Below are 25,619 nucleotides of genomic sequence, written 5' to 3' on the forward strand. Positions count from 1 at the left end.
TGAGCTGTCATGACAGTAAGAAGGAAGAAGATAGAATAGACTCCTTGCCAGTTGAAAGGTGGGATCAGGACCGAAGCCGGGACAACTCGGAGCCTATTTCAGCAACTCTAAAGTGCTCTCCGTGGCCGAGCCTTCACTGGCTGCGAGGGGAGAAAACTGTCCATGGAAGACGATGTCCCGCAGTGAGGGTACACTATTAAGTGGACCTAAGTCTATACAACATGGAAAGTCAGTAAATGTTTATAAGCCTGTGTATTAACTTCTTAGATCTACTATAACAAAGTGTCACACATTGGGTGTCTTGAAACAACAGAAATGTATTTGTCTGCAGTTTCAGGGGCTGGAAGTCTGAAAGGAAGGGGTGAGCAGGACTATGCTCCCTCTGCAAGTGGAGGGAAATCCTTTCCTCCCTTGTCCTAGCTCCTGGTGGTGTGCTGGCAATATTTAGTGTCCTTTGGCTTCCCCAGATGCATCCTTCCAATCTCCCATCATTACATGGCCTTTCCCTGTGTCTTTGTCTCTTTGCATAGCATTGTATTATTATGTTTTTCATAAGGAAGTCAATCATCCTGGCTCAGGGGCCCATCCTTGGCAGTATGACCTCCCATTAACTAATTTCATCTGCAGCTCCTCTGTTCCAAATCAGGTCATGTTTGGACGTACTGGGGGGGGTCAAGACCTCAAGATGTCTTTTGTGAGGGACACAACTTCACCCAGAGCACCATGGACTTGTGTTTGAGAAGTCACTCAGCCTGATGGTTAATGAATGCCTTTCAGGTGGGACACTGTTTCATTTTGTTTTTGTTTTCGTTTTGTTTGCCTTTGCCCTTGAACTGAAACATTGGCTCTTCCTGGGTCTCAAGCCGGCCAGCCTTCAGGCCTGAACTACACTATTATTTCTTCAGATTGCCAACTGCAAGATGTCAGGGCTTGCCACTTATTATCCTCCATAATTACATGAGCCAATTATCTAATTCTTTATGATAATATATAATATATAACATATTAATATACATATTTAAATTTATATGTATATATAATTTATATGTAATATATTTAGACATAATATTAATATATTATAATAACATAATGATATATATTTATATATAATTTATATTTATACATAATATTAATATATAATAACATAATAATAAATATAATATATTATAACATAATATATAATATTGCATGAGCCAATTCTCCAATTCTTTATTTTATTTATATAAAAAATGACCCTTGCCAGTCCACCCTTGAACAACACAAGTGTAAACTGCACTGGTCCACTGAGGCAGGTTTTTGAAATAAACACAGTACACTACCATAAATGTATTTTCTCTTCCTTGTGATTTTTAAATAACATTTTCCTCTATACTTTATCGTAAGAATATGGTATATAACACATATAACATACAGAGTATGTATTAATATACTATTTATGCTGTTAGTAAGAGTTCTGGTCAGTAGAAAGTTAGCAATAGTTAAGATTTTGGAGACTCATAAGTTATACATGAATTTTTAACTTTGTGGAGGATTGATACCTCTAATCCCCCTCATTGTCCAAGGGTCAACTATATATGTGTGTTTATATATATGTATATGTATATGTGTATATTCTACCAGTTCTGTTTCTTTTTTCTCCAGAGAACCCCAACTAATAGATTTTGGTACAGTGAAGTGGGGTGTTGCTGCAACAAATACCTAAAAATGTGGAAGTGGCTTTGGATCTGGGTGAGGAGCAGAGGCAGGAGGAGTTTTGAAGTGCAAGCTAGAAAGAGCTTCGATTTCTGTGAAAAGATTGGTAGAATATGAATATTCAAAACCATTCTAGTGAGGTCTCAGATGGACATGAGGAATAGGTTGTTGGAAAATGAAAAAAAGGCAATCCCTATCACAAAGTGGCCAAAACTTGGCTGAGGTATGCTCCAGCATTTTGTGGGAGGCAGAACCTGTGAGCAATTCAATTAGATCTTTTGCTAGGGAAATTTTTTAAAAAGATTTATTTGCTTATTTTAGAGAGAGAGAGAGCAGGGGGAGGGGTAGAGCGAGAAGGGGAGAACCCTCAAGCAGACTCTCTGCTGTGCATGGAGCCCAATGCGGGGCCCAATTCCATGACCCCGAGATCATGACCCAAGCCAACCGACTGAGCCACCCAGGTTCCCCTAGCTAAGGAAATTTCTAAGCAGGGTTGAAAGATCAGTGTGGTTCCTTTTGATTATTATAGTAAAATCTGAGATCAAGAGAAATAAATTGAAAAAAAAAATAGTCAAGGAAAATGAACTAGAACTTGGAGATTTGGGAAATTCTCAACCTATCCATACTATAAGAAAAGAGAAAGCTTGTTCTGAAGAGAACTGTAACAGTTTGGCTGACCAACCTTTTGTAAGGATGTGGGTATGAAACACACATCTAATCAACCACCTCAGCAGAAGTCAGGAATAGACATAGGATTATACTAGCAGACACACTGTCAGAGGGAACTAAAGGGAACAGAGCCTATGGGGATGGAATGAAAGAAAGCTGTCTGACCAGACAACATAGCTATCCAGCTGGGAATATGAATAATCTCTCCAGAAAAGGAAGGAAGGACCTTGAAAGTGATCCAGAGACCTGCAGGCTGCCACTCTACCACAAGCCAAGTGGGTACGGCTGGTTTCTCCTTAGTTTATAAGCATAGGCTCCCTTTGGTTTCAGGGGCTAGAATGCCACCACCCAGTGCCTCAAGGGCAAGGCCATGGCCTAGTGCCACATGGGTTGGATGGTCTTGCCAAGCCAAAGGTGTAGGCACCGCCCCACTGAGCTGGGGGGGACGTGACACTGTCACCCCAGTGTGCCTGGAGGGCAGAGCATTGAACCAAAGAAGATGATGCTCCAGCCTTAAGATCTTTTTTTTCTTTTTTAAAAGATTTTATTTATTTTATTTTATTTTTTTACTTTTTATTTTTTTTAATTTTATTATGTTATGTTAGTCACCATACAATACATCGTTAGTTTTTGATGTAGTGATCCACGATCCATCGTTTTCATATAACACCCAGTGCTCCATGCAGTATGTGCCCTCTTTAATACCCATCACCAGGCTAACCCATCCTCCCACCCCCTCCCCTCTAGAACCCTCAGTTTGTTTCTCAGAGTTCATAGTCTCTCATGGTTCATCTCTCCCTCCAATTCCATCCCCCCATTTTTCCCTTCCTTCTCCTAATGTCCTCCATGCTATTCCTTATGTTTCACAAATAAGTGAAACCATATGATAATTGACTTTCTCTGCTTGACTTCTTTCACTTAGCATAATCTCCTCCAGTCCCATCCATGTTGATGTAAAAGTTGGGTATTCACCCTTGCTGATGGCTGAGTAATATTCCATTGTATAATTGCACTCCTGGGTATTTACCCCAAAGACACAGATGTAGTGAAAAGAAGGGTCACATGCACCCCAATGTTCATAGCAGCAATGTCTGCAGTAGCCAAACTGTGGAAGGAGCCGAGATGCCCTTCAACAGATGAATGGATAAAGAAGATGTGGTCCAGCCTTAAGATCTAGTGGAATCTGCCTTACTTGAGTTTTGCTTGCCTGGGACCTGTTAGCCCTTCCTTTCTTCCTTCTGATTTCTCCCTTTTGGAAAAATAATGTCTATCCTACGCCTGTATCACCATTGTATTTTGGAAGCACATAACTTGTCTGGTTTCACACGTTCACATCTGGAGGGGAATTTTGCCTCAGAATGAATCATACCCCATTTCATCCACATTTGATTTACATGATATTTAGATGTAACTTTGGACTTTAGAATTTAGAGCTTGGAGGAAATGAATTAAAGTTTTGAGGGCTCCTGGGATGGAATGAGTGCATTTTACATGCCAGAAGAACATGAATTCTGAGGGGCAAAAGATAGAATGTTATGGACTGAATGTCTGTGTCCCCCTGAAATTCATATGTTGAAGCCTCCACTCCCAACGTGACTGTATTTGGGAATAAGCATCTAAAGTAGTTACAAAGATTAAATGAGGTCATGAGCGGGGCTCTGATCCAATAGGATTTGTGTCCTTGTAAGAAGAGAGACTAGCAAATTCCCACTTTCTCTGTGCACGAAGAGAGGCCATGTGAGCACAGAGCAAGAAGGCGGTCATCTACAAGCCAGGAAGAGAGCGCTGACCAGGAACCTAATCAGCCATCGCATTAATGGTGGTTTTCCCAGCCTCCAGAACTGTGACAAATGAATCCCTGCTGTTTGAGTGCCCAGTCTGTGGTGTTTGGGTATAGCAGCCTGAGCTGACTAACATACTCTGGCTGCAGAGTGGAGGAGGACTGAGAGATTGAGGGGGAGAGGTGGGGAAAACCAATATGGAAATCGCTGCAAGAGAAAGACGTTGATGGACAGAACTAGGGCAATCACAGTTGAAGACGAGGGATAATGTGAGATGCAATCCTTAGTGGTGTTCACTAAGGACAATTATAAACAGGAACCAGTGTGTTAATGAGGAAGATAAATGTTATTACAGACCAAAACCAAAAGGATTTCAGCCCTTTACTGTATTAAACCCATGTCACACTGTCTTTCCTCTGGATAAAATATGAGCAAGAAAGGGTGAAGCTATTTTAGTTCCTCTTTGTCATCTCTTCCTTGTCACTACCTTTTGATGCCTCAGTTTGCTCATCTTTCAGATGGGGATGCACTGCTTGCACTTTCCAACACACTGGCCCATTGAGACTACCAGGCACGAGAGTTGCGTTTTGGAACATTTGGTCCTCCTGTTAAGGCAGCTTTATTATCTTTCTTGACTCTCTTCCACTGTGGGGGCATTTGGGATCAAGGAGATGAAGAAGAGGAGGTAGAGAAGAAGTACGATTAGCCCAGATTTCCTAGGCTCAGCGTGAGGTGAAGCTAGCATGCTGACATTGCACTAGGAGCTATAAGGGCAGGGTGCCCAAAGTGAGGGGGAAAGGAGAGGGGGCAAAGTGGAAGGGGAAGCAAGGGCCAACTGGCCCCCCTTCAGGAAGCCCAGCCAGTGCTGAGCAAGAAGGGGCACTTTCACACAGCCACCCAGGAACCCCTGCACAGACATGTTGGGTGTGGGGATCAAACAGGAATTGACCTGCCAGCTCTTTTCCATTTCCTGCTCCAGGTGGTAAAGTCTGCCTCTCAGAGAATTCAGCCCTGACTCACATTAGTACTTCTGACTTGCATCACCTGACACTTTTGTGCAGCTTCTGGGAAGTCAGATCCTCTGCTCTGCCCTGGTACACATGTTCACTTGAGGCCGGATACAGTCTGATGAACCAAAGACTGCTGGTCATGGTCTCCAGTAGGGTAACTCTCTATGAGTCTTCAGGGTTGGCCAAGATGACCCCTGTGGTAGAGAAAGTAATGAAGCTCTGGAGACAGGTATGGCACAGATAACATGCCATGGTGCCCACCAGATGACCAACACAAGAAAGATAGATAGTATCTGTGGGATATTTTACAGTGGATATATCTTTCATACACATGCTGTCCTTTGATCTTTACAACTTCCAGTGGAGTAACCCAGAGGGGCACCACAGGATGCCTGCTAAGCACTTCCTGAACTCCTAGAGCTTCATCTGAAATGCGCCTGATTGTTATGTGTCTCTGAAAGTCAACATGAATGGAAGAATGCCTACCAAGTCTAATGAGAGAGGATTGGGTTTGACTCACATTATCATTCAAAATCAATCAGATGGGGATGCACATCTCCCTCCAGAGGCTCCAGGGGAGAATGTGGGATGGGCAGGTGACTCCACCTGTATCTATAACAGATAATTTCTTTAAAAATTCCGGATGCAGGGGTGCCTGGGTGGTGTAGTGGGTTAAGCATCTGCCTTCAGCTCAGGTCATGAACTCAGGGTCCTGTGATCGAGTCCCACATCAGGTTCTGTGCTTAGTGGGGAGCCTGCTTCTCTCTCTGCCCCTCACCTCACACCTGCACTTGTGTGCTCATGTGCTCTCTTTTTCTCTCTTTATCAATTAAATAAATGAAATCTCTAAAAAGAAATCCTTGATGCAGATATGGCCACATTAATATTTGTCAGTCAAATACAAACTCTACAAAAGCAGGGATATCTGTTTATTTGCCACATCCCAGGGTTGTTCATATCAACACTTTTTGAGTCCATTAATATGTGAAATCTGGATGTTGTATATTTGATTAGTTTTGTTATTGTTAAGATGAAATCTACTATCAGAAAGGAGATGGTCAACATGGAAACTTAGCAAGGTGGAGGCATGTTGGAAAATAAATTCTGATGGATTTATCAAGCACTCCCCAGTGAAGACAGACGTTTTCCTCTTGTTATTTTTATTTATAGGTAAATCAATTCAACAAAATTGAGATACTCCTAAAGGTCAGACAGGAAAAATTGTGGGTCTGGGCCTCAAACCAAGCATCTGTAGGTGGTAAAAACTTGGACGTTGGATTCAAACAAATCTAAGGTTGAATTTTGACCTCACATACCTTCATGTGTGTAGGGTTGGGAGGTGTGGAAGGAGATCAAAGGGTTTCATAGTATTTTTTCAATAAAAAAAAAGTGAGTGCTTAGGCCAGATATCACTAGTTGTTCTTATGCACCAAATGCTACATTAAACATTATCCTTTTTAATCCTCTCATGAATCCCTGAGATTGACAGATTAAATACTGGTACCTCAGAGATGCCCTGTAACTTGACCAAGATCACATAGCTAATACATCACCAGCGAGGGACTCCACGTATGGTGGTCTATGGAACTCCAAAGCTCATAATGTCAATAACCAATCTTTCACCCACAGCCAAATTTGGAGAAGAGGTAGTGTCTTCGGTACAAACCTGAGTCTATCTCACTCCAAAGCCATTTGTTTATTTTCTCTCTCATTCTCTGTCTCTCTGTCTGCCTCTCTCTCTCTCTGGCTCCCTCACTATGGCTCTCTCTTTCTCTGTGGGACCTGGACAGCTGATCTGAGGATCTTTATCTTGCTCCTGCCCTGAGCAAAGACATTGGTGCAGTGTCATTTCCATCTTAGAATTCATGTGAGTGAAAGATCCTTAAATGTGTGTCAGTTCTTGCTCTGCTCTTGTTCCCTGAAAGCTCTACACACTAGCTCTCCAGTGGTCTGATAGGTCAGATTAAGAAAGTACTAAGAATTCAAAATAAGCCAACAGACACATGAAAAAGTGCTCAACATTGCTCGGCATCAGGGAAATCCAAATCAAAACCTCAATGAGATACCACCTCACACCAGTCAGAATGGCTAAAATTAACACGTCAGGAAATGACAGATATTGGCAGGGATGTGGAGAAAGGGGAACCCTCCTACACTGTTGGTGGGAATGCAAGCTGGTGCAGCCAGTCTGGAAAACAGTATGGAGGTTCCTCAAAAAGTTGAAAATAGAGCTACCCTATGACCCAGCAATTGCACTACTGGGTATTTACCCCAAAGATACAAATGTAGGGATCCGAAGGGGTACGTGCACCCCGATGTTTATAGCAGCACTGTCCACAATAGCCAAACTGTGGAAAGAGCCAAGATGTCCATCGACAGATGAATGGATAAAGAAGATGTGGTATATATGTACAATGGAATATTATGCAACCATCAAAAGGAATGAGATCTTGCCATTTGCAATGACGTGGATGGAACTGGAGGGTGTTATGTGGAGCGAAATAAGTCAGTCAGAGAAAGACATGTATCATATGACCTCACTGATATGAGGAATTCTAAATCTTAGGAAACATACTGAGGGTTGCTGGAGTGGGGGGTGGGGTGGGGGGGATGGGGTGACTGGGTGATAGACACTGGGGAGGGTATGTGCTATGGTGAGCACTGTGAATTGTGCAAGACAGTTGAATCACAGATCTGTACCTCTGAAACAAATAATGCAATATATGTGAAGAAAAAAAAAAAGAAGAAGAAGATAGCAGGTGGGGAAGAATGAAGGGGGGGAAATCGGAGGGGGAGACGAACCATGAGAGACGATGGACTCTGAAAAACAAACTAAGGGTTCTAGAGGGGAGGGGGGTGGGAGGATGGGTTAGCCTGGTGATGGGTATTAAAGAGGGCACGTTCTGCATGGAGCACTGGGTGGTATGCACAAACACTGAATCATGGAACACTACATCAAAAACTAATGATGTAATGTATGGTGATTAACATAACAATAAAAAATTAAAAAAATAAAAAAAAGAACTTGAAATAAGTAAGTAAGTAAATAAATAAATACACAAGAAAGTACTCAGAATTCCAAATATGGGTCTCCCAATGGTATACAAATAATCACATTTTGGACACCAAACACCCCATTTCTTTTTGTTTTTTTTTTTATTTTTTTTTATTCTTATGTTAATCCCCATACATTACATCATTAGTTTTAGATGTAGTGTTCCATGATTCATTGTTTGTGCATAACACCCAGTGCTCCATGCAGAATGTGCCCTCCTCAATACCCACCACCAGGCTAACCCATCCTCCCACCCCCCTCCCCTCTAGAACCCTCAGTTTGTTTTTCAGAGTCCATTGTCTCTCATGATTTGCCTACCCCTCCGATTTCCCCCGCTTCATTCTTCCCCTCCTGCTACCTTCTTCTTCTTCTTTTTTTTTTTTTAACATATATTGCATTATTTGTTTCAGAGGTACAGCTCTGAGATTCAACAGTCTGGCACAATTCACAGCGCTTACCAGAGCACATACCCTCCCCAGTGTCCATCACCCAGTCACCCCATCCCTCCCACCCCACCCCCCACTCCAGCAACCCTCAGTTTGTTTCCTGCGATTAAGAATTCCTCATATCAGTGACCAAACACCCCATTTCTAACCTTCCCATTTTTGTTTGTGTTTTATCAAATTATAAAGCCCAGACAGCTATGTATGTCTTGGTTCTTAAAGACCTCTAGAAAAACAGGTTATAAATATGACATTAAAGGCATTAGATTTACAGAGGAGTGTGCCAGGGTTTCATTTTGTTTCGTTCTGTTCTCTGTGGAGTCTTTTACCTCCTAAAGCCAGGAGAAGGGTAGGAAAGAGCTGAAGTCAGCTCTAATATTTAATTTCCTTCTTCAAATCTTGGACGTCAGGAGAGCTTTGGGGTGGCCGCACACCTAAGTTCGGCAACTAAAGAAGTTCCAAAGCTGTCCTCCTTTTCTGTCTTACCTGTCATGGGACTTACACTTGCTATTTATCTCCCCAATCCAACTCCCTCTACAGGAACTAAAACCCCATTATTCTTAAATGGTCTGGTTTGATGTCGCCACAGCAGTGAAGTCATTATGATTCTCCAGAGCAATTTTCTTCCTGGACTAATAACGCTCCATTAGCATCTTTCAAAGCCAGAGGAAAATCTGTTCTAGGAAAAGGGAGAGAGGTAGCTAAAAGTGAAAAGCAGAATGAAATATGCCCCACTGACTTTATATAATCCTTTGCTGGCACACAATTTCTCAATTAGACGTCCCTGGCCTCCCTATTTACTGCTGGTGAAGGACGGAGGTTTCCGTCAAACTGGGGAGAAGGCTTGTTTCCTTTGTTGGCTCTGCCTGTCAGCAAACTCACAGAAATGATCCTCAAGGCTTCCAACCCAGATGTGATGGAGAAAATTGGTAAAACTGAATGCAGTTTCAATGAACTGGCAGGTCATTGTGGTTATATAATATGAAATATCATTTAAAAACTTGTCTCTTAAAAAACTATTTAATATTTGTGACATAAATCACATATCTTAGCTATATCTTAGAAAAGAGGTATATCCTTTTATTCTTAGAAGTGACACTAATTCTAAATCAAAATGTATATGAGTGTTCATATATATGCATATAAATTGTACACATATATAAAGTGTATGTGTGTGTGTGTATATATATATATATATATATATGTATGTATGTATGTATATGTAGACACGCATACAAACAAACACACACATCAGGGCTAAATATTTCCTTGTGGGGCGCCTGGGTGGCTCAGTTGGTTAAGCCACTGCCTTCGGCTCAGGTCATGATCCTGGAGTCCCGGGATCGAGTCCCGCATCAGGCTCCCTGCTCGGCAGGGAGTCTGCTTCTCCCTCTGACCCTCCTCCTTCTCATGCTCTCTCTCTCTCTCTCTCTCTCTCATTCTCTCTCTCAAATAAATAAATAAAATCTTTTAAAAATAAATAAATAAATAAATATTTCCTTGTGTTTTCACAAGTTTTTACCATCTCTCGCCCTGGCTTTATCTCTACCATGCTGGTTCTTTAGCAGTTGATCAGGATGCTGGTTAGAGATACAAGGATCTAAGAGTAATTTGTTCTATTAAGGTCTAGGGGATACTCTCTGAAAGGCAGAATGTATCTTGGAAAATGAAAAGGGGTAGGGGTTAGAAAGAGGAAAGCTCGGGCGCCTGGGTGGCTCATTGGTTAAGCGACTGCCTTCAGCTCAGGTCATGATCCTGGAGTCCTGGGATCAAGTCCCGCATCGGGCTCCCTGCTCAGCAGGGAGTCTGCTTCTCCCTCTGACCCTCCTCCCTCTCATGCTCTCTGTCTCTCATTCTCTCTGTCTCAAATAAATAAATAAAATCCTTAAAAAAAAAAAAAGAAAGAGGAAAGCTCTAGCCATCTGGGTTCTCAAAGCTCTAAAGACTTTGGAAACTGTGAATGTAAGGCCTACGGCAGGAATGATTTCACACCACAGTTTAATTATTTCTAGATACCGGACTGGTATGTCTTCTGATTGTTTCATCCTGCACAGAAGGATCATGAAGTAGCAGCCCAGGTTTATGGGAGTATATATACATTAATAAATAGATGCATAAATATACAAACTCAGGTTATAGACCCAATTTAAGAGCGATATTTACTAATGGTGGCAAATAAGTGCTCTCTGTGCTACTGGTACTATTTTCTCAACAAAATTTACTTGAATATATAATATATCCCTTGTCTTTGGAAATGATGCAGTACATATAAATGATATTGTATCTCATGAAATATTCCCATGAGTTAATTTGAAGTGAGCACAGCCACTAGAAGCTAAAGAAATAAACTCCTGTAACCAAGTCATCACATTGCCATATAATGTTGTAGGTAAGAGTTCAGGCTGTGGAGTCAGACTGTTTGCCTTCAAATCTTATTTTATCACCTACCAGCTGTATACCTTGCACAAGTGACTCAGTTTTTCTGTACTTTAGTTTCCTCATCTATAAAATGAGGATTACCTTTCTTACACTGTGGGGTTGATGAGACCCTTACTATTAATGAAGTAATACATCTAAAGCATTTAGATCAGGGACTAACATATAGTGAGTGTGGAATAAATGCTGGTCGTCATTTGCTGGTCAACCAGTTTCGCTATCCAGCCAATAAAAATGACCTTACATTCTGCACCGGGTGGTTATAATAATTAGAGAATGTGTATTTTAAAAGTCCCTAGTACAGTGGCTGCCATATAATCCTCTGCCCACAGGGTGCTTTTTTGCCACTTGTTGACATAAATTATATATAATGTAACAAAGGGTGTAATAATTAGATGCCTCACATTTATACAGCACATTACAAATTACAGAGACATGAATATGATACCTTATTCAATCCTTTCAATGTCTCATCAGGGGCACATCATTAGTCCCCTTCTAAGATATATCTAAGATATATTCTCCCCCGGCCTCCACCTCCTTACAGCATCAACCCCTGCCTGAGGCTCAACATGCTCAAATAATTTTCCTGAGGCCATGCAACTATAAAAAAGAAAGAAAGAAAGAAAGAAAGAAAGAAAGAAAGAAAGAAAGAAAAGCAGAAGCCAGGCAGGATTTGTGAGCCCCCATTTGTACCAATAACTGCACTTGGCATTTAATCTTTATGATGGTATTTAATTTTTCAAGGAACCCAAAAGTTAGAGATTATTATTTGCCAGCTGCAGAGAGCTTAATCCAACATCCGCATCTACAGAGGGGTCAGAATCAGTCCTTATACCGAAGTCCACCTGAAGATTTAGGGTGTTGATTTTTTACCCTAAACCACGTAGCACCTGGCATTCCTATAAGCATTTTGTTTTAATGATTTTCCACGTTAAAAGAAAGGAGAAGAATAGCAGGTGTTAGCTTCATGCCTCACGTATGCGAACTGATAACTACATCTGTGAGGTCTGACCAGTACATCCTCCCATCCACCGTCTCCTTCTCCTATCCCCAATTCATGTGAGTTTTACTAAGGAAATGAAAGGGGGAGAGAAAACTGGGGGGGGAGGGAGAGAAGGAGGGAGTTGGAAGGAAGGAAGGAGCACTGAAAGCTGCTGGGTGTGTGTGCAAGCAACCAGCTGTCTCTAGGGTCCCTATCAGCGATGCCGGCCCTTTTATCTTCCAGAGCCTTAAGCTGCTGTGATCTGTTCAGCCTTCTGTGGCTACATATGTCTCCAACCAGAGTGATGGTTCCTAACAGCGTGATCTCTGCATTATGACCCCCCCCCGCCCCCGCCTTTGGAATCACTCTAAATTAAGCAGCGGCTGTGTGCCCCAGCGGGAAGAGAGACTGCTTTGGCCCAGCCCAGCTACCAAAATTTACAGTGTTTTAAGATCTCCCCAATGGAAAGAGAGGGAGAGAGAGAGAGGAAATCTAGCTCTCTTTTTTAAAAATAACATAAATAATTCTGTTTCCTTCATGCAGGCTTCAGTACCAGGAGAGTCGAGCTCATAAGAGATAAGTAAAATTATTTGTTCAAAGACTCCCCTGGGGGATCTGTCTCCAATAGGAGGAGGGATGTGACATTCTCAACAGGACAGCTTGGATCGTGGGTTGAGACACAAAAGTAAATGATAATATTGGAAAATAAGAGCTAGTGGAAAGAGAAGAAAGAAGGACGGGATTAAAGGCACTTGCTGGGGACTGTTGCTAAACTGTTCCCGGTGAAAGCTGGTTGTCTTGGAGTACCGGTTTGCCCAACACTGGGCTGGCACTGGCACCATCCACGTTGACCTCACAAACTTATTGTGGTATCTCCGGTGAGGTAGGCGCTGGTGGTCATGCACAATGTAGGCAGCAGAAGTTGGGCATTCTGAGCCACGTGGTAACTAAGGTAGACAGCTTCCCAGGACACCGTTGTCCCATACCCAAGTCAGGTCACACTCCTGTTGCTCCTTGCTCTGTGGCTGGTCTTGTGCCATCACTTTCCTCACTCAAAACAAGATGGCTTCGTTGTGTAATAGATTATTCCTCAGCACTTCCTATGTATAAATGTCCTCTGCTGGGCACTCAAAGAGAGGAAGGAAGGTCCAAGGTGGCCCCAACATGGTCTCTCCCTCGAGCAGCACAGTGTGGAGCGTGGGAACAAGACTCTGTTAGATAGCATTAGGGGCAGGGCCCCTGGGTGGCTCAGTTGGTTGAGTGCCTGGCTTCAGCTCAGGTCATGATCCCAGGGTCCTGGGTTCAAGCCCCCCATCGGGCTCCCTGCTCAGCGGGGAGCCTGCTTCTCCCTCTGCCCCTCACCCACCCCACTCATGCTTGCTATCTCTTGCTCTCTTTTTCTCTCTCTCAAATAAACAAATAGAATCTTTAAAAAAAAAAAAAAGATAGAATTGGGGCAAAGAAGAGCCAAGGCCGGAAGTTGCTGAGTGACAGTAGGTCCCCATCTCAGCTTCCAACAGTATACCCTGCCGTAGGGCACTGAGTCTCAGTCCTAACTCAGGCAATTGGTAGAGGGTCTCAGTGGAATCCGAGATTGGCCTCTTACCTTCTCCCCCGGCCTCCACCTCCTTACAGCATCAACCCCTGCCTGAGGCCTTCCCAGACGTGTTCCATCTCAACCCCATACAGCTGCTAACGTCATTGTCAGGCAAATTCAACCACATTACCATCCCTGATTAAAACCCTTTAGTTACATACTTTCCATGCTTTTTTTTTTTTTTTAAGATTTTTTTTATTTATTTGACAGAGAGAGACACAGCGAGAGAGGGAACACAAGTAGGGGGAGTGGGAGAGGGAGAAGTAGACTCCCCGCTGAGCAGGGAGCCCGATGCGGGGCTCGATCCCAGGACCCTGGGATCATGACCTGAGCCGAAGGCAGATGCTTAATGACTGAGCCACCCAGGCGCCCCTCAAGTCAGTGTTTTACGTGGTAAACATGTCTGAGACCATGCATCCCTGGCTGCTAAGCACCATGGCGGACAGGGCTAGAAAGGTAACAGCTTTATTTTGAGCAGGGGGCAAAGACAAGGCAGCACTTTGCAGCTACATTGTAACTACTTTCCATGCTTTTTTAAGATGAACTCCAAACATTTTTAACAGGGTATATAAAAACTTTCATGATTAGGTCTTTTCTGTCTGTTCGGACTCACCTCTTCCCAGCCAGCTCCCTCTCTATAGAACTAATTGAGGATCCCCAGATGGGCTATATACTATCTACACATGCTTTTCTTTCTCCCCAGAAAACTCTCACACACCCCCCAGCCTGGTACATACTATTCTTACTTCAGGTCCCATTGGTCAGAATGTCACTTTATCTAGAAGGGTCTTTGTCTACCCTGGTTGCACATTGGCATCCTAAGATTGCATCACCTTAGGAATGTTAAAAAAAAAACAAACCACACAACCAACCTTGGCATACCATTGAGTTCAAATCTTTTTAGGAGACGGGTACCAATGTTTTAAAAGCTCTTTAGATGATTCTACTGTGTAGCTGGGTTTAAGCACTACTGATATATACAGACTTACTGCCCCCCTTCCCAATGCTGTGAAAGGCATTCTGTGCTTCAGATCAGGGGTCTGTAAACTTTTTCTGTAGGGAGATATGCAAGTCATACCCAATCATGACTACTCAACTTTGACATCATAGTTTGAAAGCAGCCATAGACAATATGCAAACAAATGGGCATGGTGTGTTCCAGTAAAATTTTCTTTATCAAAATAGGCAGCATTCCAGATTTAGCTTTTGGGTAGACGTTTTCCACACTAGACAATGATTATCTATCTACACCTTTATATGCTAGCAATAACTTCCTTGAAGGCAGAGAATCTTCATTACTCAGCTTAGTAGTTGCCATGCCCAGCACAGTGCCTGACATCACTGGTACTCAGTGAATGCTTTTTGGGAGAACATCTCAGTGAACAAATGTAAGGATGGGGAAATAAGCAATGCCTAAATCCTGATAGAAGCCTGGATTCTTATCAGAAAATGCTTCAGGGCTCTGGGTTTAAGAAGCACACTGGGCAAAGGAGGGAGGGGCCATTGTAAAAAGCCATCTTACAATTAAGATGGATGATAGAGCTTTATTTTCTGAAGTCTTTCCCACTCTGACAATCTATGACATGTAAATCATCTCCTAGAAAATTGCTGTTGACAAATATTCATTTAGACCAAGAGAAGAATCCCATCCCAGTTTCCTTTCCTTTATTCTCTAGTGACTCACCCCAAAAGATGCTCAAGGTAGCCAAAGAACCACACAAAGGGTCCTCATGTTGGTCAAAGCTTTCAAACACGTTATCTTACTTACATATGCATCCACCCCCCCACACACATGTCCATTGGTCTTAGGTTCAGATAACTGATTGATCTTTCATAAATGGTACCCCAGATAATATCCCTCTTCCCCAAATTGGTCCATGGCTAGCTATTTCCCCAGGCTAAAATCTAAAAGGATCACCTAACTGCACAAATCTTCCACACTCTTCCCTGACTCATTCATTTTGAGAAGTCCTATCTTCAACTGCTTCTCAAAGTGCTGTCTCCACTTCAGGTGAACCAGAATCTAGAATCCAGGGCGGGTATCAGGTTCACAGCAGTGAACATCACCTGTGTCAGCACTAATAGAGGGAGCACCCCACCACTGCAACACACACACACACACACACTATAATTTACTTTAAAATTAACAAAATACTTCCCATATGATTATATATGTGACCTTGAACACATTATTTAACCTCTCTGAGCTTTAGTTTCCAATTCCTCAACATTGCCTGAGTCATAAAGTTGTCAAAAGGGTTAAGAAATGATGCATGTGGAGTACTTAACACTATATGGCATATAGACAGCTCCCCCACTATTACTATTATTATTATTTTGTATCCTTTGACCCTCTCCCAAATTCTGTGAGGATAGTCAAGGTAGGGATAATTATCCCTTTTTGGTAGGTAAGAACAAAAGCCCAGGGACGTTAGGGCATCTGCCCCATATAACACAACTCTACATAGCATTAAGCCATAATTAGACCTAGGCCCTCTGATTCCTAGTGGTTTTCCCATCATACCCTACTTCTTTTGAGACTTTACCTACTTGAAAATATTATAATAAAGTAACCCATGGGTTATTTTAAGTGAAATTGTACTGTGACTAACATGGAATTAGAATTTTGTTTCATGTAACTACAAGGTAGAAGCTGAATATCTGGGGGTCACTACATCTGCCATCAGCAAGCTGTGCGTCATTGGGCAGACAAATGATCCTCTCTGGTTCTGAGTTTCCTCATCTATAAATAGAGAAGATTGGGCAAGATTAGCCTGAGGGTGGCATCCAGCTCCAGAATCCAGGCTGGATTCTCAATTATTCCTGTTCATAGAAAGAGGAAGTACTGGGTAATGGAAATCCCCAGATAATCCCTCATGTTGTCTCTGAATCCTTGCACATCAGGCTTCCATCCTTCCCTTCCGTTGCTGACAAGTAGATGTAATTGACTGATTTGGGCTTGATCTTCCTTCTGATCTCATTCATCCTCAGGAGGAAAGGACTAATGAGCAGAAAAATTGCCAAATCAAGGACGGAGACACAAAAGCAAAGGCATCAGTGACTTATCTCTAAGTTGGTTATTTGCTTCTTCAGTTACCAAAAGTGTCTCCACAGCTTTACCTCATGCTACAAAAGGTATGTTCTTGAAGGACGCTTTGCAAACCAAATTCCTGTAAATTAAATCATATATTTTATGCAGTGGTGAATCAATGAGGTAAATGAAAGCAGAGCAAAACAAAACAAACAAAACAAAACAAAACAAAAAAACCCACAAAAAACAAATAACAAACAGTGACAAAATAACCTTGTGCTAAAACTTTGCTTGCCTCCCGCTACTCTTTCCACTGTATTACAAAGTCACATGAGTATCAGTTCCCTTTTCCATCAACTAGAAGCCACTGGATGTCCTTCTCTCAAAGAAAAATAGTAGAGAGAGTAAGTATATTCAGGTGGAAACACTCAGAATGGCTCAAAGTTTGATGTCTTTGATTTTGATAGTTGAGTTTGCAATTTATACAAGTACACCACAGAGATACTGTGGGTTCTGTTCCAGACCATCACAAGAAAGCAAATATCACAACAAAGCAAATCAAATGAATTTTCCAGTTTCCTAGTACATATAAATGTTATGTTTACACTATACTGTAGTCTATTAAATGTGAGATAGCACTACATTTAAAAAAAAAAATTACATACCCTAATTAAAAAATGCTTTACTGACAAAAAATGCTAACCATCATCTGAGCTTTTAGTGAGTCATAATCACTGATCACTGATCACCATAACAAATATAATAATAATGAAAAAGTTTGAAATACTACGAGAATTCTCTAAATGTGATGCAGAGACACAATGAGCAAATGTTCTTGGAAACATGGCACCAATAGACTTGTTTCATGCATGGTTGCCACAGACCTTCAATTTGTAAAAAAATTATCTGTGAAGCACAATAAAGCAAAACTCAATACAACAAGGTATGCCTGCATAGTTTTGGGAAAGATAGATTTAAAAATATATGGAATTTCCATAAACAGGGAAAAGCTGCTCTCAGTATGAAAGGTGGGATAGATTATAGCAAAAATAAAATTTCAATTAACAGACAGGGAGGAGATGGAGATGATGAAATATTTCCCTCAATAGAAGAATCACAAAAAATTTTCAGATTCTAGTTTCTGCAAATACAACAAATGTAAATTCATGTCAGGAAGCTGCAGTGAAGCAATATAGCAATACAGCATAGTGTTGAAGGGTCTAAGTCTGGCGCCAAATCCCAGCTCTGGTCCTTGGGACCGCTGTGGCCCTGGGGAAACTACTTAGTATCTGTTTACCCCAGTTTCTTCATTTGTAGAATAGAGATGACAAAAGCAACTACTTCACAGGGCATTTTTGTAAGGAACTAAACAAATTAATATACATGAACCCCTCAGAACTATGTGTTCATGTAATGTGTTAAATATTTATTATTCATAAGATTATATCTAAGTGTATATAACATGTGCATATCATATTCCTGTACATTTTCATCTCTTAAACTTCAAACATTGCTGAATAGAATAGAAACCATTATTATTTCCCATAGAGAAGGCCAAAGTGGGTCTCCAATTTAGGTCTTTCTGTCTGCAATAATGTGCTCTTCTTAGACACATCTGCAAGTTCAAAGCTGAATCTCAGGTGACAAGTCTGACTTGCCCCCCAGCCCTCTGAGGATGAGTCTTACATCATTTTTTGTCTTAATCATGGCAGTCACTGACGGTAAGTCAGCACTGACATGATTCTTGCAAGGCTTTGGATGTGTTTGAGAGCCAGTTCCTCAGGCTTATTTGAAACTCATATCTATTTGATCGCTTTAAAAAAAAAAAACAAGAAACAAATGTTTGGACTACTGATTAGGGCTTTATACAATTCAGTAGAATAAGAAACTCATCTGGTATGAAAGGACTGATTTTAAAAGGAGCCTCTTCTCAGGTTCATGGGAAGCTTCCATTCTGATGTAATCAATTCTCAGTCTGGCCAATGTTGAGGATGGCCTGTTCCTTCACATCCTCACCAATTCTGGGTTATATGGTCTAAAAATTGCAAAGCCCATAGGCTAAGTAGTTTCTTATTGTGACTTATAGAACAGGTTGACTAGCCTGTTACGTTTATTAGTAATTTGTTTTTCATCTTATGAGAACTGTCTTTTAAAATATCTTATCCATGTTTCTATTAGATGATTTGTGTACTTCTTATTGGTCTCACAGTACTATTTGCAGATGAAGAATAACAAATCTTAGGGGTGCCTGGGTGGCTCAGTTGGTTAAGCGTCTGACTTTTGACTTCCACTCAAGTCATGATCTCAGGGTTATGATCGCAGGATCCTGAGATGGAGCCCCTTGTTGGGTTCCACGTTTAGTGGGGAGTCTGCTTGAGATTCCTTCCCTCTACCCCTCCCCCCCTAAAAATAAATAAATAAATAAATCTTAAAAATATAAGAATAACAAATCTTTGTCATGTATATTTCAAATATTCTTCCCATCCTGTTATAGCTTTAGCATTTTCAAAAACATAAATTCACTATAGTCAAATTTGTTTTTAATGTATTCTGAATTTCTTTAATAATGCTGAGGACCTTTTTTTAAAAATTTTATTTTATTATGTTATGTTAATCACCATACATTACATCATTAGTTTTTGATGTAGTGTTCCATGATTCATTGTTTGCGTATAACACCCAGTGCTCCATTCAATACATGCCCTCTTTAATACCCATCACCAGGCTAACCCATCCACCCACCTCCTTCCCCTCTAGAACCCTCAGTTTATTTCTCAGAGTGCATAGTCTCTCATGGTTCATCTCCCCCTTTGGCTTCCCCCTCTTCATTTCCCACCTTTTTCTAATAGTTTAGGTTTTTAAAATATTTAAACATTAACCCACTTGGAATGTTTTCTATACTCATATTTCCTCCCAGATGAATAATTATTATGTTTGCATTATTTATTAATAAAATATTATCTTTTATGGCATTAAAATGCTATTTTACCACATATTTAATAGAGAGTTTCATTGATTTCTGGACTTTATATATTCCCTTTCTGTGATTGATTTGGTTTTTCTTGGCTGATATCTATATGGTTTTAATTACATGGCCTTATACAAAGTTCTAATATCTGGGAAAAGATGTTTCTTTCCTTACTAATCTAATCTTTGTCTTTTTGTTGTTGTTATTCAAAGATATTTATTGCTATATTAATTTTAAAATTGTTGTAGTCAAGTTAAAATAGTATTCTAATTAAAATTGCATATGTTCATTAATTTTTAGAATGATTGACATTTATATGATATTAGTTATCCCTATCCAGAAACAAATGCTTTCTCTCCATTAGCTCAGGTCTTACTTTATGTCCAAAAAAAGATTTTGGTTGTTTCATATAGATCTTGTGGTTTTCTTTTCTAAATTTATTCTTTGGTGTTTGTAGGTTATGTTCATTGCAATGTTTTTTCATTTCCTTTTCTACCAGGATATCACTAACATAAAGGCAAAACATTAATTTTGTGTATTTATATTGGATCCAGGCACCTTACCAGCTTAATTAATTCTAATACTTGATTCCCCATCCCCAGAGCTTTCCTTTCTCCTTTCCTTCTTTCCTTCTTTCCTTCCTATTTTCTTTCTAAAGTCTTCAATCATATAACATTCCAATAAAGGTTATTTTATTTTCTAACATTTATACCGATATTCTTTACTCCTATTGCATTAGCCAAAATCTCCAAAATAATGTAATAACTGACATTTCTCCCTTATGATTAACTTTAATTAAAGTAACTGAGTATGTCTCATTTAATTTGATGTTTGCTATTGGAAAAGTCTTTCTTATATTAAATGGTTTTCTTCTATTTCTGTTATATAGGGTTTTTAGTGTCAATTTGTAGAATAAGTTTTTAGTTGCCTTATTGAAAGCATCATATTTTTCTCTTTTGATCTTTTTTGTCATGATAAATTATTAGCATGGGTTATCTCATACTGAACCATCTGTAATCCTGGTAATGGTGTATTGTTTTTTGGTATTTTTTTGAACTTCATTTGCTATTTTTTTTTCAAGTTTTAACATGTATATGTAGAGGTAAAATAAATATGTTTCAATTTCTTAGTATTACATTTATAAAGTTTGATATCATACTTACGCTTTATTCCTAAAACTAGTGGAGAAGCTACCCTATGCCATTTAGAAACTGGAATAAATCTTGGAAGTCTCTTCTATTTAAAGGTTAGATAGAAAGTTATCAAGGGATTAGAGCAGGTTTCTCTCTTAATTAGAACACTTTTATCTACCTTTCTGAACTGTTCATATTTTCTACCTCTTTTAAAATTGATATTAGTAGTTTATCTTTTGCTGAAAAACATCAATTTACTCTACAAATTCAAATCCATTCCCATGCAATTGTACATCTGTGTTTGAACATACTATCTCATTTCCAGTAGTCAATTTTTAAGATGTTTTCTCAATTTTGCTTATTCTTACTTGCCAGAGATTTATGTGCTTTATCAGGTTTTTTTTTTCTCTCTCTCTTACCTTCTTCTGGAGTATTTTATAAGTTTCCCCCTAATTTCTTGAAAAGAATGTTTATTTATCTCTTAAGATTTTATTACAATGTATTATATAAATCAAGTCATCTATTCATAAAATAATTATAGGACTGTAAGAAACTAAAACAAATAAACATTACAATGAATTTTACATACAGCTATTTTGAGAGGAAAAAGATCAGTGAGAGCAGAAATATACAGGGAAGTTGGTAAATGAGTGCTATGGCCTAATAGTTGAACTACATGAGCTAGCAGGTACTTCCACAAAAAAAGTTTCTAATTTGTTCATTATGGGATCACCATTTGGGTTACAGAGACTTGAGCTCTTTCAGAAATAAATAAGGCACCCTCACAACTAATTAAAATTGAAAGATTGTTTCTGTGTTCAGACCCTGACTTTCATTAAACTCTCACTTAGTTCACTGAATCTAATAAAATCTAGGCTCCCAACAGCAGAAATAAGAAGAAATTCCTATGAAGTGCAAGGCCATAAATGCAACTCACAATTTTGACAATAACTTGAGCACTAAACCCACAAGGATGGTGACCATGTGATGCAGTCAGCTTGAGTTCATATGGTCTTGAGGAAGGGTTACACACATCAGTGGACTGTAGGCAAAAAACTAAACTCAATGAAAGTTCCCAAAGTAAATATTCCTATTTGAAATGAAAGAGGCAAAGGGGGACGGAGCAATTTCCTCTAGATATCTCTTTTGAAAAAATAATAGTATATTAAAAGCATGTAAAATAAGAATATTTAGTGTTTTCAAGCTATGTATTTGATTTACATAAGGAGTGAATGGACTTCACATGTTCACAAAATAACAGAACAAGTACCTTTCACCTCAACCTTCATTTGTAAGACATGTTGCCTCAAAGTATGGGATGAATGGCTTTTGTTCAGGGGAGAACCCAAAGGAAGCATTTTTGTCTTAAGAGCCTTTTGCCTTCATTCAGAGGTAAAGAGAAAATGCAAAATGAAAGGACCGTTCTATGTCATGTCAGCAGATATGTAATATTTCCAATTTTCTTTTCACGACCTCTCAGAAAAACATAGTCTCAAAAGTGCTGTTCAACTGGAAAAAGACACTGCCCAGCAATTATAGATTCATTCAATATAAGGTGTGTGGTTTCTGGAAAACGCAGCAACAACAAAATATTCCATACTTTGCTACCACTTTAGTGAATCATAAAGAATTTCTTGAAGGCCTAGTGCTTTGTAATAAAAGGTAATTTTTGCTAATATATTCCCTAGACATAAGGTATTGTGTTATATTGGATTGCGTACATTAGACCAAAATGCTCTCTTGTTCAAACTTTTATAATTCCAGAGACTTCCTGCAAGTTTTATGTATGTGAAGGAATTTGCTTAGAGGTCATTACAAACAAGTTGTTTTTTTCTTTGTGAGGAGGAGTGTGGAGGGACTACTTTTGGAATGCAGCAGGAGATATGCAGAGCAAAAAGAGCAGCTGAAATTGTTAACTATTTTATTCATAGGCTACTGAAATGAGAAAATCAGGAAGGCTGAATTTTTCTTTTTTTTTTTTTTTTAAAGATTTTATTTATTTGACAGAGAGAGAGACAGCAAGAGCAGGAACACAAGCAGGGGGAGTGGGAGAGGGAGAAGCAGGCTTCCTGCCGAACAGGGAGCCCCATGTGGGACTCGATCCCAGGACCCTGGGATCATGACCTGAGCTGAAGGCAGACGCTTAACGACTGAGCCACCCAGGCGCCCAGGCTGAATTTTTCTGCCAGCATTTTTTTTTAATGCTCACAGTAATTTATTGAGGCAAAATTTACTTGCAATAAAACACATAATCATAATTGTGCATCTTAATACATTTTGCCAAATGCATATACTGATACAACCACCACCTGGTTAAGATACAGAACATTGTACTCTGGGAAGTTCCTGTCTGCCCTTTTCACTTAATTCCCCCTTTTTAAAAAAGCAATCAATACTCTTATTTCCATCATCTTTGATTGGCTTTGCTTGAATTTTATATAAATGGCATCATACAGTAGGTATTAGTTTATGTCTTCTTCCATTCAACATGTCTTTGAGAATCGCCCATGTTGTTGCATGTATTAATGGGTTGTCCTTTTTTATTAGTATTTCATTGTACAAATAGTCTATAATGTTTATTCATTTCCCTATTGATGAACATTTGAGTAGTTTCCAGTTTTTAGCTATTATGACTACCATGCCTTGGATAATATTGTACAATCCTTTTTATGTATATATTAATTTAGTTCTCTTGTCTATATAGTTAGGAATGGAATTACTGGGTCATATGACATGGTGTTTTGTTGTTGTGGTGGTGGTGTTTTATCTTAAAATCAAGGAACAGTTTCAATGACAATACAAATAAATTTTTCCCTAGCCTATTGCTTCCATGATGTCTACCACCCTCAAATTCTTTGGTGTGTATTTCCATATACAAGAGTATTCTCCTACATAAAATTGAAATAATGAAAATAATACTGACATTTTACTACCATCCAAAGTTCAGATCCTATTCAAGATTTTCAATGATCTCAATAATATATTTTATAGGAAAACAGTAAAGTCCAGAATCACGAGTTGCATTTAGTTTTTATGCATCTTTACTCCAACTTTTATCTGGGAACTTTCATTAGTTTTTCTTTGACTTTCTTGATCTTGACACTTACATTATGAGCTAGTTATTTTGTAGAACTCTTCAATTTAGGCTTTATTAGATTCGGGCTACATCTACACTCCTGTATCTTTGACAGGAATATCACTGAAGTGATGTTTCTTATTGGGTCCACATGATTTTGACTTGTTCTATTAGTGATGATATTCACTTTTGATCACCTGAGAAAGGTGGTGTTTGCCCAGCTTCTCCACTGTAACATTACTCTATTCTCCTTTCCATTTAATGAGAATTTTGTGGAGAAAAACTAAATCTAGACAAGCACGGTTTCATTAATCTTTTAACGTATCCATTTATATGTTTATAAAAAAATAGGGTCATGGATTCCTATTTTATTTAATGGGCTACAATTCAATTTATTCATTATTTTGTGGCTGAAATTATCCCAAATTTGGACTGTGGAAGTGTTTCCAGCTGGCTTGTGTACCCTTTTGATACACCCCTCATTCTTTGAGCTTTTTCTTACTTTCTGTTACAGCAAGATAGTCCACTCTCATCTTACACTTTCCCTGTTCTGGCACTGGAATCAGCCACTTTGCCAAAGTTTCCTGGCTCCTTTTAGTGGAGTATGATATTTAAGAAGCTAAGATCTAGTTCCTGGGTGTGCTTTTTCTGCTCCCAGACCCTCTTATTGGGATAGATGAGTTCATGTGTATGTTCACACACATACATATGTGCACACATTCACACCTATATATTGTTCTCAATAGATACTTTTTCATGAGGTTTCAATACCTCTGATGCTAATCAACACTATAGGTTCAATTCTAGTTTTCTTTATTTCAATATTTGTAAGTCATTTCTCTGACAGTGATAAATCTGGCTTCCGCTACTCTTTTTTTTTTTTTTTTTTAAGATTTTGTTTATTTGACAGAGAGAGACACAACAAGAGAGGGAACACAAGCAGGGGGGAGTGGGAGAGGGAGAAGAAGGCTTCCCACTGAGCAGGGAGCCCGATGCAGGGCTCAATCCCAGGACCCTGGGATCATGACCTGAGCCCAAGGCAGACGCTTAACGACTGAGCCACCCAGGCGCCCCCCAACTACTCTTAATATTTAACTATTTGAGCAATTCTTCCATACGCAATTAATATCTCATGGTTACTACTATCTCCCCTGTATAGATATTCTCTTGACCACTCAGGCTGCAACAACCCACACTGGGATGCCACTGTTGTTTCTATGCTTGGATATTCTCTTTACCATACTTACACTTTAATCACTTACGTTGGCTGCCCTTCCATGGGAGCTTCCTTACCCTGACTGTCTTCTGATACCTCAAGATGGACTACCTTCCTAAATATACTCAGGATCTTGCATCCTATACTTTGACACCTATTATGATGGGCAACCTCCACATCCTACTTGGGCTCAGAAGTGTCTGAGTAATCCCCTCCAGGAGGATACTTCTTTATCCAGTTTCAGCTCCACCAGCATTCTCCAGACTACCATGGACACACAGAGCCACTTGCCATGGCCACCAAACTTACCTGACATCACTTAATCTTTAGGACTGAATTGTTCAGGAAAGGAAGGAAAGAGAAGAAGAAGCAATGAGTAAAGACTTTTAATAGTAGTACACATTAACCATTTTAGCCAATTGATTCTCACAAAATTCATTTGTTGACATTGCCAAACTTTTGTGTCCATAGATAGTTTATGGTTACAATTCACTATGATTTGACAATTGTAGTTGCAACTAAATCCA

The 25,619-nt window shown here is 39.7% G+C and overlaps 1 non-coding gene across 1 annotated transcript; it reads right to left on the reverse strand.

Moving 5' to 3' along the window:
• Nucleotides 1–14,067: 14,067 nt before the first annotated feature.
• Nucleotides 14,068–14,200, reverse strand: LOC118010959. The gene has a single exon (XR_004679373.1). It is a non-coding gene; the product is annotated as a small nucleolar RNA SNORA63 (small nucleolar RNA).
• Between the last annotated feature and the right edge of the window lie 11,419 nt (nucleotides 14,201–25,619).

This window comes from Mirounga leonina, unplaced genomic scaffold, assembly GCF_011800145.1.
Source record: "Mirounga leonina isolate KUSES-001 unplaced genomic scaffold, KU_Mleo_1.0 Mir_129, whole genome shotgun sequence".
NCBI lineage: Eukaryota > Metazoa > Chordata > Mammalia > Carnivora > Phocidae > Mirounga > Mirounga leonina.